Source organism: Osmia lignaria, unplaced genomic scaffold (assembly GCF_051020975.1).
Source record: "Osmia lignaria lignaria isolate PbOS001 unplaced genomic scaffold, iyOsmLign1 scaffold0002, whole genome shotgun sequence".
NCBI classification, from domain to species: Eukaryota; Metazoa; Arthropoda; class Insecta; order Hymenoptera; family Megachilidae; genus Osmia; species Osmia lignaria.
The window spans coordinates 21,275,660-21,289,411 of NW_027478159.1; positions in this window are offsets into that span (position 1 = coordinate 21,275,660).

Here is a 13,752-nt window from a genome sequence, read left to right on the forward strand (position 1 = left end):
AAAGGGGCCACGGTGTTTCTGTATCTCTATTATGTTGGTGCGGCTTCGGAACTTTTAAATATCTCGATATATCTCGAAAACTACGCTTCTGATCAAAAAATATCATAGAACATAAATTGTAGGAAACATAATTCTCTACAAAAAAGGTCTCTTAACATTTTGCCATAGCTCGCTTCGTTTCCGAGATATTTGCAGATTTATCTCAAGGGAAGGGGCCTGACGGACATATTTCGAGATATTTCTTCTTCTTGTTGTTCTTCTTCTGCACAGCTAAGCTGGAAGTGGCATTTGCGGCTCGCACTAGTGCAGAGTTATCTCAAAGAAAGGGGCCACGGTGTTTCTGTATCTCTATTATGTTGGTGCGGCTTCGGAACTTTTAAATATCTCGATATATCTCGAAAACTACGCTTCTGATCAAAAAATATCATAGAACATAAATTGTAGGAAACATAATTCTCTACAAAAAACGTATCTTAACATTTTGCCATAGCTCGCTTCGTTTCCGAGATATTTGCAGATTCAGCTCAAAGGAACGGGCCTGACGGACATATTTCGAGATACTTCTTCTTCTTGTTGTTCTTCCTCTGCACAGCTAAGCTGGAAGTGGCATTTGCAGCTCGCAATAGTGCAGAGTTATCTCAAAGAAAGGGGCCACGGTGTTTCTGTATCTCTATTATGTTGGTGCGGCTTCGGAACTTTTAAATATCTTGATATATCTCGAGAACTACGCATCTGATCAAAAAATATCATAGAACATAAAAAGTAGGAAACTTAATTCTCTACAAAAAAGGTCTCTTAACATTTTGCCATAGCTCGCTTTGTTTCCGAGATATTTGCAGATTTATCGCAAGGGAAGGGGCCTAACGGACATATTTCGAGATATTTCTTCTTCTTGTTGTTCTTCTTCTGCACAGCTAAACTGGAAGTGGCATTTCCAGCTCGCAATAGTGCAGAGTTATCTCAAAGAAAGGGGCCACGGTGTTTCTGTATCTCTATTATGTTGGTGCGGTTTCGGAACTTTTAAATATCTTGATATATCTCGAGAACTACGCATCTGATCAAAAAATATCATAGAACATAAAAAGTAGGAAACTTAATTCTCTACAAAAAAGGTCTCTTAACATTTTGCCATAGCTCGCTTTGTTTCCGAGATATTTGCAGATTTATCGCAAGGGAAGGGGCCTAACGGACATATTTCGAGATATTTCTTCTTCTTGTTGTTCTTCTTCTGCACAGCTGAGCTGGAAGTGGCATTTGCAGGTCGCAATAGTGCAGAGTTATCTCAAAGAAAGGGGCCACGGTGTTTCTGTATCTCTATTATGTTGGTGCGGCTTCGGAACTTTTAAATATCTTGATATATCTCGAGAACTACGCATCTGATCAAAAAATATCATAGAACATGAAAAGTAGGAAACTTAATTCTCTACAAAAAAGGTCTCTTAACATTTTGCCATAGCTCGCTTCGTTTCCGAGATATTTGCAGATTTATCTGAAGGGAAGGGGCCTGACGGACATATTTCGAGATATTTCTTCTTCTTGTTGTTCTTCTTCTGCACAGCTGAGCTGGAAGTGGCATTTGCAGGTCGCAATAGTGCAGAGTTATCTCAAAGAAAGGGGCCACGGTGTTTCTGTATCTCTATTATGTTGGTGCGGCTTCGGAACTTTTAAATATCTCGATATATCTCGAAAACTACGCTTCTGATCAAAAAATATCATAGAACATAAAAAGTAGGAAACTTAATTCTCTACAAAAAAGGTCTCTTAACATTTTGCCATAGCTCGCTTCGTTTCCGAGATATTTGCAGATTTATCTCAAGGGAAGGGGCCTGACGGACATATTTCGAGATACTTCTTCTTCTTGTTGTTCTTCTTCTGCACAGCTAAACTGGAAGTGGCATTTGCGGCTCTCACTAGTGCAGAGTTATCTCAAAGAAAGGGGCCACGGTGTTTCTGTATCTCTATTATGTTGGTGCGGCTTCGGAACTTTTAAATATCTTGATATATCTCGAGAACTACGCATCTGATCAAAAAATATCATAGAACATAAAAAGTAGGAAACTTAATTCTCTACAAAAAAGGTCTCTTAACATTTTGCCATAGCTCGCTTCGTTTCCGAGATATTTGCAGATTTATCTCAAGGGAAGGCGCCTGACGGACATATTTCGAGATATTTCTTCTTCTTGTTGTTCTTCTTCTGCACAGCTGAGCTGGAAGTGGCATTTGCGGCTCGCACTAGTGCAGAGTTATCTCAAAGAAAGGGGCCACGGTGTTTCTGTATCTCTATTATGTTGGTGCGGCTTCGGAACTTTTAAATATCTCGATATATCTCGAAAACTACGCTTCTGATCAAAAAATATCATAGAACATAAAAAGTAGGAAACTTAATTCTCTACAAAAAAGGTCTCTTAACATTTTGCCATAGCTCGCTTCGTTTCCGAGATATTTGCAGATTTATCTCAAGGGAAGGGGCCTGACGGACATATTTCGAGATATTTCTTCTTCTTGTTGTTCTTCTTCTGCACAGCTAAACTGGAAGTGGCATTTGCGGCTCTCACTAGTGCAGAGTTATCTCAAAGAAAGGGGCCACGGTGTTTCTGTATCTCTATTATGTTGGTGCGGCTTCGGAACTTTTAAATATCTTGATATATCTCGAGAACTACGCATCTGATCAAAAAATATCATAGAACATAAAAAGTAGGAAACTTAATTCTCTACAAAAAAGGTCTCTTAACATTTTGCCATAGCTCGCTTCGTTTCCGAGATATTTGCAGATTTATCTCAAGGGAAGGCGCCTGACGGACATATTTCGAGATATTTCTTCTTCTTGTTGTTCTTCTTCTGCACAGCTGAGCTGGAAGTGGCATTTGCAGGTCGCAATAGTGCAGAGTTATCTCAAAGAAAGGGGCCACGGTGTTTCTGTATCTCTATTATGTTGGTGCGGCTTCGGAACTTTTAAATATCTCGATATATCTCGAAAACTACGCTTCTGATCAAAAAATATCATAGAACATAAATTGTAGGAAACATAATTCTCTACAAAAAAGGTCTCTTAACATTTTGCCATAGCTCGCTTCGTTTCCGAGATATTTGCAGATTTATCTCAAGGGAAGGGGCCTGACGGACATATTTCGAGATATTTCTTCTTCTTGTTGTTCTTCTTCTGCACAGCTAAGCTGGAAGTGGCATTTGCGGCTCGCACTAGTGCAGAGTTATCTCAAAGAAAGGGGCCACGGTGTTTCTGTATCTCTATTATGTTGGTGCGGCTTCGGAACTTTTAAATATCTCGATATATCTCGAAAACTACGCTTCTGATCAAAAAATATCATAGAACATAAATTGTAGGAAACTTAATTCTCTACACAAAAGGTCTCTTAACATTTTGCCATAGCTCGCTTCGTTTCCGAGATATTTGCAGATTTATCTCAAGGGAAGGGGCCTGACGGACATATTTCGAGATATTTCTTCTTCTTGTTGTTCTTCTTCTGCACAGCTGAGCTGGAAGTGGCATTTGCAGGTCGCAATAGTGCAGAGTTATCTCAAAGAAAGGGGCCACGGTGTTTCTGTATCTCTATTATGTTGGTGCGGCTTCGGAACTTTTAAATATCTCGATATATCTCGAAAACTACGCTTCTGATCAAAAAATATCATAGAACATAAATTGTAGGAAACATAATTCTCTACAAAAAAGGTCTTTTAACATTTTGCCCTAGCTCGCTTCGTTTCCGAGATATTTGCAGATTTATCTCAAGGGAAGGGGCCTGACGGACATATTTCGAGATATTTCTTCTTCTTGTTGTTCTTCTTCTGCACAGCTAAGCTGGAAGTGGCATTTGCGGCTCGCACTAGTGCAGAGTTATCTCAAAGAAAGGGGCCACGGTGTTTCTGTATCTCTATTATGTTGGTGCGGCTTCGGAACTTTTAAATATCTCGATATATCTCGAAAACTACGCTTCTGATCAAAAAATATCATAGAACATAAATTGTAGGAAACATAATTCTCTACAAAAAACGTATCTTAACATTTTGCCATAGCTCGCTTCGTTTCCGAGATATTTGCAGATTCAGCTCAAAGGAACGGGCCTGACGGACATATTTCGAGATACTTCTTCTTCTTGTTGTTCTTCCTCTGCACAGCTAAGCTGGAAGTGGCATTTGCAGCTCGCAATAGTGCAGAGTTATCTCAAAGAAAGGGGCCACGGTGTTTCTGTATCTCTATTATGTTGGTGCGGCTTCGGAACTTTTAAATATCTTGATATATCTCGAGAACTACGCATCTGATCAAAAAATATCATAGAACATAAAAAGTAGGAAACTTAATTCTCTACAAAAAAGGTCTCTTAACATTTTGCCATAGCTCGCTTTGTTTCCGAGATATTTGCAGATTTATCGCAAGGGAAGGGGCCTAACGGACATATTTCGAGATATTTCTTCTTCTTGTTGTTCTTCTTCTGCACAGCTAAACTGGAAGTGGCATTTCCAGCTCGCAATAGTGCAGAGTTATCTCAAAGAAAGGGGCCACGGTGTTTCTGTATCTCTATTATGTTGGTGCGGTTTCGGAACTTTTAAATATCTTGATATATCTCGAGAACTACGCATCTGATCAAAAAATATCATAGAACATAAAAAGTAGGAAACTTAATTCTCTACAAAAAAGGTCTCTTAACATTTTGCCATAGCTCGCTTCGTTTCCGAGATATTTGCAGATTTATCTCAAGGGAAGGGGCCTGACGGACATATTTCGAGATATTTCTTCTTCTTGTTGTTCTTCTTCTGCACAGCTGAGCTGGAAGTGGCATTTGCAGGTCGCAATAGTGCAGAGTTATCTCAAAGAAAGGGGCCACGGTGTTTCTGTATCTCTATTATGTTGGTGCGGCTTCGGAACTTTTAAATATCTCGATATATCTCGAAAACTACGCTTCTGATCAAAAAATATCATAGAACGTAAATTGTAGGAAACATTATTCTCTACAAAAAAGGTCTCTTAACATCTTGCCATAGCTCGCTTCGTTTCCGAGATATTTGCAGATTCATCTCAAGGGAAGGGGTCTGACGGACATATTTAGAGATATTTCTTCTTCTTGTTGTTCTTCTTCTGCACAGCTAAGCTCGAAGCGGCATTTGCAGCTCGCAATAGTGCAGAGTTATCTCAAAGAAAGAGGCCACGGTGTTTCTGTACCTCTATTATGTTGGTGCAGCTTCGGAACTTTTAAATATCTTGATATATCTCGAGAACTACGCATCTGATCAAAAAATATCATCGAACATAAAAAGTAGGAAACTTAATTCTCTACAAAAAACGTCTCTCAACATTTTGCCATAGCTCGCTTCGTTTCCGAGATATTTACAGATTTATCTCAAGGGAAGTGGCCTGACGGACATATTTCGAGATATTTCTTCTTCTTATTGTTCTTGTTCTGCACAGCTAAGCTGGAAGTGGCATTTGCAGCTCGCAATAGTGCAGAGTTATCCCAAAGAAAGGGGCCACGGTGTTTCTGTATCTCTATTATGTTGGTGCGGCTTCGGAACTTTTAAATATCTCGATATATCTCGAAAACTACGCTTCTGATCAAAAAATATCATAGAACGTAAATTGTAGGAAACATTATTCTCTACAAAAAAGGTCTCTTAACATTTTGCCATAGCTCGCTTCGTTTCCGAGATATTTGCAGATTCATCTCAAGGGAAGGGGTCTGACGGACATATTTCGAGATATTTCTTCTTCTTGTTGTTCTTCTTCTGCACAGCTAAGCTCGAAGCGGCATTTGCAGCTCGCAATAGTGCAGAGTTATCTCAAAGAAAGAGGCCACGGTGTTTCTGTACCTCTATTATGTTGGTGCGGCTTCGGAACTTTTAAATATCTTGATATATCTCGAGAACTACGCATCTGATCAAAAAATATCATAGAACATGAAAAGTAGGAAACTTAATTCTCTACAAAAAAGGTCTCTTAACATTTTGCCATAGCTCGCTTCGTTTCCGAGATATTTGCAGATTTATCTGAAGGGAAGGGGCCTAACGGACATATTTCGAGATATTTCTTCTTCTTGTTGTTCTTCTTCTGCACAGCTAAACTGGAAGTGGCATTTCCAGCTCGCAATAGTGCAGAGTTATCTCAAAGAAAGGGGCCACGGTGTTTCTGTATCTCTATTATGTTGGTGCGGCTTCGGAACTTTTAAATATCTTGATATATCTCGAGAACTACGCATCTGATCAAAAAATATCATAGAACATAAAAAGTCGGAAACTTAATTCTCTACAAAAAAGGTCTCTTAACATTTTGCCATAGCTCGCTTCGTTTCCGAGATATTTGCAGATTTATCTCAAGGGAAGGGGCCTGACGGACATATTTCGAGATATTTCTTCTTCTTGTTGTTCTTCTTCTGCACAGCTGAGCTGGAAGTGGCATTTGCAGGTCGCAATAGTGCAGAGTTATCTCAAAGAAAGGGGCCACGGTGTTTCTGTATCTCTATTATGTTGGTGCGGCTTCGGAACTTTTAAATATCTCGATATATCTCGAAAACTACGCTTCTGATCAAAAAATATCATAGAACATAAATTGTAGGAAACATAATTCTCTACAAAAAACGTATCTTAACATTTTGCCATAGCTCGCTTCGTTTCCGAGATATTTGCAGATTCAGCTCAAAGGAACGGGCCTGACGGACATATTTCGAGATACTTCTTCTTCTTGTTGTTCTTCCTCTGCACAGCTAAGCTGGAAGTGGCTTTTGCAGCTCGCAATAGTGCAGAGTTATCTGAAAGAAAGGGGCCACGGTGTTTCTGTATCTCTATTATGTTGGTGCGGCTTCGGAACTTTTAAATATCTTGATATATCTCGAGAACTACGCATCTGATCAAAAAATATCATAGAACATAAAAAGTAGGAAACTTAATTCTCTACAAAAAAGGTCTCTTAACATTTTGCCATAGCTCGCTTTGTTTCCGAGATATTTGCAGATTTATCGCAAGGGAAGGGGCCTAACGGACATATTTCGAGATATTTCTTCTTCTTGTTGTTCTTCTTCTGCACAGCTGAGCTGGAAGTGGCATTTGCAGGTCGCAATAGTGCAGAGTTATCTGAAAGAAAGGGGCCACGGTGTTTCTGTATCTCTATTATGTTGGTGCGGCTTCGGAACTTTTAAATATCTTGATATATCTCGAGAACTACGCATCTGATCAAAAAATATCATAGAACATAAAAAGTAGGAAACTTAATTCTCTACAAAAAAGGTCTCTTAACATTTTGCCATAGCTCGCTTTGTTTCCGAGATATTTGCAGATTTATCGCAAGGGAAGGGGCCTAACGGACATATTTCGAGATATTTCTTCTTCTTGTTGTTCTTCTTCTGCACAGCTGAGCTGGAAGTGGCATTTGCAGGTCGCAATAGTGCAGAGTTATCTCAAAGAAAGGGGCCACGGTGTTTCTGTATCTCTATTATGTTGGTGCGGCTTCGGAACTTTTAAATATCTTGATATATCTCGAGAACTACGCATCTGATCAAAAAATATCATAGAACATGAAAAGTAGGAAACTTAATTCTCTACAAAAAAGGTCTCTTAACATTTTGCCATAGCTCGCTTCGTTTCCGAGATATTTGCAGATTTATCTGAAGGGAAGGGGCCTGACGGACATATTTCGAGATATTTCTTCTTCTTGTTGTTCTTCTTCTGCACAGCTGAGCTGGAAGTGGCATTTGCAGGTCGCAATAGTGCAGAGTTATCTCAAAGAAAGGGGCCACGGTGTTTCTGTATCTCTATTATGTTGGTGCGGCTTCGGAACTTTTAAATATCTCGATATATCTCGAAAACTACGCTTCTTATCAAAAAATATCATAGAACATAAATTGTAGGAAACATAATTCTCTACAAAAAAGGTCTCTGAACATTTTGCCATAGCTCGCTTCGTTTCCGAGATATTTGCAGATTCAGCTCAAAGGAACGGGCCTGACGGACATATTTCGAGATACTTCTTCTTCTTGTTGTTCTTCCTCTGCACAGCTAAGCTGGAAGTGGCTTTTGCAGCTCGCAATAGTGCAGAGTTATCTGAAAGAAAGGGGCCACGGTGTTTCTGTATCTCTATTATGTTGGTGCGGCTTCGGAACTTTTAAATATCTTGATATATCTCGAGAACTACGCATCTGATCAAAAAATATCATAGAACATAAAAAGTAGGAAACTTAATTCTCTACAAAAAAGGTCTCTTAACATTTTGCCATAGCTCGCTTTGTTTCCGAGATATTTGCAGATTTATCGCAAGGGAAGGGGCCTAACGGACATATTTCGAGATATTTCTTCTTCTTGTTGTTCTTCTTCTGCACAGCTAAACTGGAAGTGGCATTTCCAGCTCGCAATAGTGCAGAGTTATCTCAAAGAAAGGGGCCACGGTGTTTCTGTATCTCTATTATGTTGGTGCGGCTTCGGAACTTTTAAATATCTTGATATATCTCGAGAACTACGCATCTGATCAAAAAATATCATAGAACATGAAAAGTAGGAAACTTAATTCTCTACAAAAAAGGTCTCTTAACATTTTGCCATAGCTCGCTTCGTTTCCGAGATATTTGCAGATTTATCTGAAGGGAAGGGGCCTGACGGACATATTTCGAGATATTTCTTCTTCTTGTTGTTCTTCTTCTGCACAGCTGAGCTGGAAGTGGCATTTGCAGGTCGCAATAGTGCAGAGTTATCTCAAAGAAAGGGGCCACGGTGTTTCTGTATCTCTATTATGTTGGTGCGGCTTCGGAACTTTTAAATATCTCGATATATCTCGAAAACTACGCTTCTTATCAAAAAATATCATAGAACATAAATTGTAGGAAACATAATTCTCTACAAAAAAGGTCTCAACATTTTGCCATAGCTCGCTTCGTTTCCGAGATATTTGCAGATTCAGCTCAAAGGAACGGGCCTGACGGACATATTTCGAGATACTTCTTCTTCTTGTTGTTCTTCCTCTGCACAGCTAAGCTGGAAGTGGCTTTTGCAGCTCGCAATAGTGCAGAGTTATCTGAAAGAAAGGGGCCACGGTGTTTCTGTATCTCTATTATGTTGGTGCGGCTTCGGAACTTTTAAATATCTTGATATATCTCGAGAACTACGCATCTGATCAAAAAATATCATAGAACATAAAAAGTAGGAAACTTAATTCTCTACAAAAAACGTATCTTAACATTTTGCCATAGCTCGCTTCGTTTCCGAGATATTTGCAGATTCAGCTCAAAGGAACGGGCCTGACGGACATATTTCGAGATACTTCTTCTTCTTGTTGTTCTTCCTCTGCACAGCTAAGCTGGAAGTGGCTTTTGCAGCTCGCAATAGTGCAGAGTTATCTGAAAGAAAGGGGCCACGGTGTTTCTGTATCTCTATTATGTTGGTGCGGCTTCGGAACTTTTAAATATCTTGATATATCTCGAGAACTACGCATCTGATCAAAAAATATCATAGAACATAAAAAGTCGGAAACTTAATTCTCTACAAAAAAGGTCTCTTAACATTTTGCCATAGCTCGCTTTGTTTCCGAGATATTTGCAGATTTATCGCAAGGGAAGGGGCCTAACGGACATATTTCGAGATATTTCTTCTTCTTGTTGTTCTTCTTCTGCACAGCTGAGCTGGAAGTGGCATTTGCAGGTCGCAATAGTGCAGAGTTATCTCAAAGAAAGGGGCCACGGTGTTTCTGTATCTCTATTATGTTGGTGCGGCTTCGGAACTTTTAAATATCTTGATATATCTCGAGAACTACGCATCTGATCAAAAAATATCATAGAACATGAAAAGTAGGAAACTTAATTCTCTACAAAAAAGGTCTCTTAACATTTTGCCATAGCTCGCTTCGTTTCCGAGATATTTGCAGATTTATCTGAAGGGAAGGGGCCTGACGGACATATTTCGAGATATTTCTTCTTCTTGTTGTTCTTCTTCTGCACAGCTGAGCTGGAAGTGGCATTTGCAGGTCGCAATAGTGCAGAGTTATCTCAAAGAAAGGGGCCACGGTGTTTCTGTATCTCTATTATGTTGGTGCGGCTTCGGAACTTTTAAATATCTCGATATATCTCGAAAACTACGCTTCTTATCAAAAAATATCATAGAACATAAATTGTAGGAAACATAATTCTCTACAAAAAAGGTCTCTTAACATTTTGCCATAGCTCGCTTCGTTTCCGAGATATTTGCAGATGCAGCTCAAAGGAACGGGCCTGACGGACATATTTCGAGATACTTCTTCTTCTTGTTGTTCTTCCTCTGCACAGCTAAGCTGGAAGTGGCTTTTGCAGCTCGCAATAGTGCAGAGTTATCTGAAAGAAAGGGGCCACGGTGTTTCTGTATCTCTATTATGTTGGTGCGGCTTCGGAACTTTTAAATATCTTGATATATCTCGAGAACTACGCATCTGATCAAAAAATATCATAGAACATAAAAAGTAGGAAACTTAATTCTCTACAAAAAAGGTCTCTTAACATTTTGCCATAGCTCGCTTTGTTTCCGAGATATTTGCAGATTTATCGCAAGGGAAGGGGCCTAACGGACATATTTCGAGATATTTCTTCTTCTTGTTGTTCTTCTTCTGCACAGCTGAGCTGGAAGTGGCATTTGCAGGTCGCAATAGTGCAGAGTTATCTCAAAGAAAGGGGCCACGGTGTTTCTGTATCTCTATTATGTTGGTGCGGCTTCGGAACTTTTAAATATCTTGATATATCTCGAGAACTACGCATCTGATCAAAAAATATCATAGAACATGAAAAGTAAGAAACTTAATTCTCTACAAAAAAGGTCTCTTAACATTTTGCCATAGCTCGCTTCGTTTCCGAGATATTTGCAGATTTATCTGAAGGGAAGGGGCCTGACGGACATATTTCGAGATATTTCTTCTTCTTGTTGTTCTTCTTCTGCACAGCTGAGCTGGAAGTGGCATTTGCAGGTCGCAATAGTGCAGAGTTATCTCAAAGAAAGGGGCCACGGTGTTTCTGTATCTCTATTATGTTGGTGCGGCTTCGGAACTTTTAAATATCTCGATATATCTCGAAAACTACGCTTCTGATCAAAAAATATCATAGAACATAAATTGTAGGAAACTTAATTCGCTACACAAAAGGTCTCTTAACATTTTGCCATAGCTCGCTTCGTTTCCGAGATATTTGCAGATTTATCTCAAGGGAAGGGGCCTGACGGACATATTTCGAGATATTTCTTCTTCTTGTTGTTCTTCTTCTGCACAGCTGAGCTGGAAGTGGCATTTGCAGGTCGCAATAGTGCAGAGTTATCTCAAAGAAAGGGGCCACGGTGTTTCTGTATCTCTATTATGTTGGTGCGGCTTCGGAACTTTTAAATATCTCGATATATCTCGAAAACTACGCTTCTGATCAAAAAATATCATAGAACATAAATTGTAGGAAACATAATTCTCTACAAAAAACGTATCTTAACATTTTGCCATAGCTCGCTTCGTTTCCGAGATATTTGCAGATTCAGCTCAAAGGAACGGGCCTGACGGACATATTTCGAGATACTTCTTCTTCTTGTTGTTCTTCCTCTGCACAGCTAAGCTGGAAGTGGCATTTGCAGGTCGCAATAGTGCAGAGTTATCTCAAAGAAAGGGGCCACGGTGTTTCTGTATCTCTATTATGTTGGTGCGGCTTCGGAACTTTTAAATATCTTGATATATCTCGAGAACTACGCATCTGATCAAAAAATATCATAGAACATAAAAAGTAGGAAACTTAATTCTCTACAAAAAAGGTCTCTTAACATTTTGCCATAGCTCGCTTCGTTTCCGAGATATTTGCAGATTTATCTCAAGGGAAGGGGCCTGACGGACATATTTCGAGATATTTCTTCTTCTTGTTGTTCTTCTTCTGCACAGCTAAACTGGAAGTGGCATTTCCAGCTCGCAATAGTGCAGAGTTATCTCAAAGAAAGGGGCCACGGTGTTTCTGTATCTCTATTATGTTGGTGCGGCTTCGGAACTTTTAAATATCTCGATATATCTCGAAAACTACGCTTCTGATCAAAAAATATCATAGAACATAAATTGTAGGAAACATAATTCTCTACAAAAAAGGTCTCTTAACATTTTGCCATAGCTCGCTTCGTTTCCGAGATATTTGCAGATTTATCTCAAGGGAAGGGGCCTGACGGACATATTTCGAGATATTTCTTCTTCTTGTTGTTCTTCTTCTGCACAGCTAAGCTGGAAGTGGCATTTGCGGCTCGCACTAGTGCAGAGTTATCTCAAAGAAAGGGGCCACGGTGTTTCTGTATCTCTATTATGTTCGTGCGGCTTCGGAACTTTTAAATATCTCGGTATATCTCGAAAACTACGCTTCTGATCAAAAAATATCATAGAACATAAATTGTAGGAAACTTAATTCGCTACACAAAAGGTCTCTTAACATTTTGCCATAGCTCGCTTCGTTTCCGAGATATTTGCAGATTTATCTCAAGGGAAGGGGCCTGACGGACATATTTCGAGATATTTCTTCTTCTTGTTGTTCTTCTTCTGCACAGCTGAGCTGGAAGTGGCATTTGCAGGTCGCAATAGTGCAGAGTTATCTCAAAGAAAGGGGCCACGGTGTTTCTGTATCTCTATTATGTTGGTGCGGCTTCGGAACTTTTAAATATCTCGATATATCTCGAAAACTACGCTTCTGATCAAAAAATATCATTGAACATAAATTGTAGGAAACATAATTCTCTACAAAAAAGGTCTCTTAACATTTTGCCATAGCTCGCTTCGTTTCCGAGATATTGGCAGATATATCTCAAGGGAAGGGACCTGACGGACATATTTCGAGATATTTCTTCTTCTTGTTGTTCTTCTTCTGCACAGCTAAGCTGGAAGTGGCATTTGCAGCTCGCACTAGTGCAGAGTTATCTCAAAGAAAGGGGCCACGGTGTTTCTGTATCTCTATTATGTTGGTGCGGCTTCGGAACTTTTAAATATCTTGATATATCTCGAGAACTACGCATCTGATCAAAAAATATCATCGAACATAAAAAGTAGGAAAGTTAATTCTCTACAAAAAAGGTCTCTTAAGATTTTGCCATAGCTCGCTTCGTTTCCGAGATATTTGCAGATTTATCTCAAGGGAAGTGGCCTGACGGACATATTTCAAGATATTTCTTCTTCTTGTTGTTCTTCTTCTGCACAGGTAAGCTGGAAGTGGCATTTCCAGCTCGCAATAGTGCAGAGTTATCTCAATGAAAGGGGCCACGGTGTTTCTGTATCTCTATTATGTTGGTGCGACTTCGGAACTTTTAAATATCTTGCTATATCTCGAGAACTACGCATCTGATCAAAAAATATCATAGAACATAAAAAGTAGGAAACTTAATTCTCTACAAAAAAGGTCTGTTAACATTTTGCCATAGCTCGCTTTGTTTCCGAGATATTTGCAGATTTATCTCAAGGGAAGGGGCCTAACGGACATATTTCGAGATATTTCTTCTTCTTGTTGTTCTTCTTCTGCACAGCGAAACTGGAAGTGGCATTTCCAGCTCGCAATAGTGCAGAGTTATCTCAAAGAAACGGGCCACGGTGTTTCTGTATCTCTATTATGTTGGTGCGGCTTCGGAACTTTTAAATATCTTGATATATCTCGAGAACTACGCATCTGATCAAAAAATATCATAGAACATAAAAAGTAGAAAACTTAATTCTCTACAAAAAAGGTCTCTTAACATTTTGCCATAGCTCGCTTCGTTTCCGAGATATTTGCAGATTTATCTCAAGGGAAGGGGCCTGACGGACATATT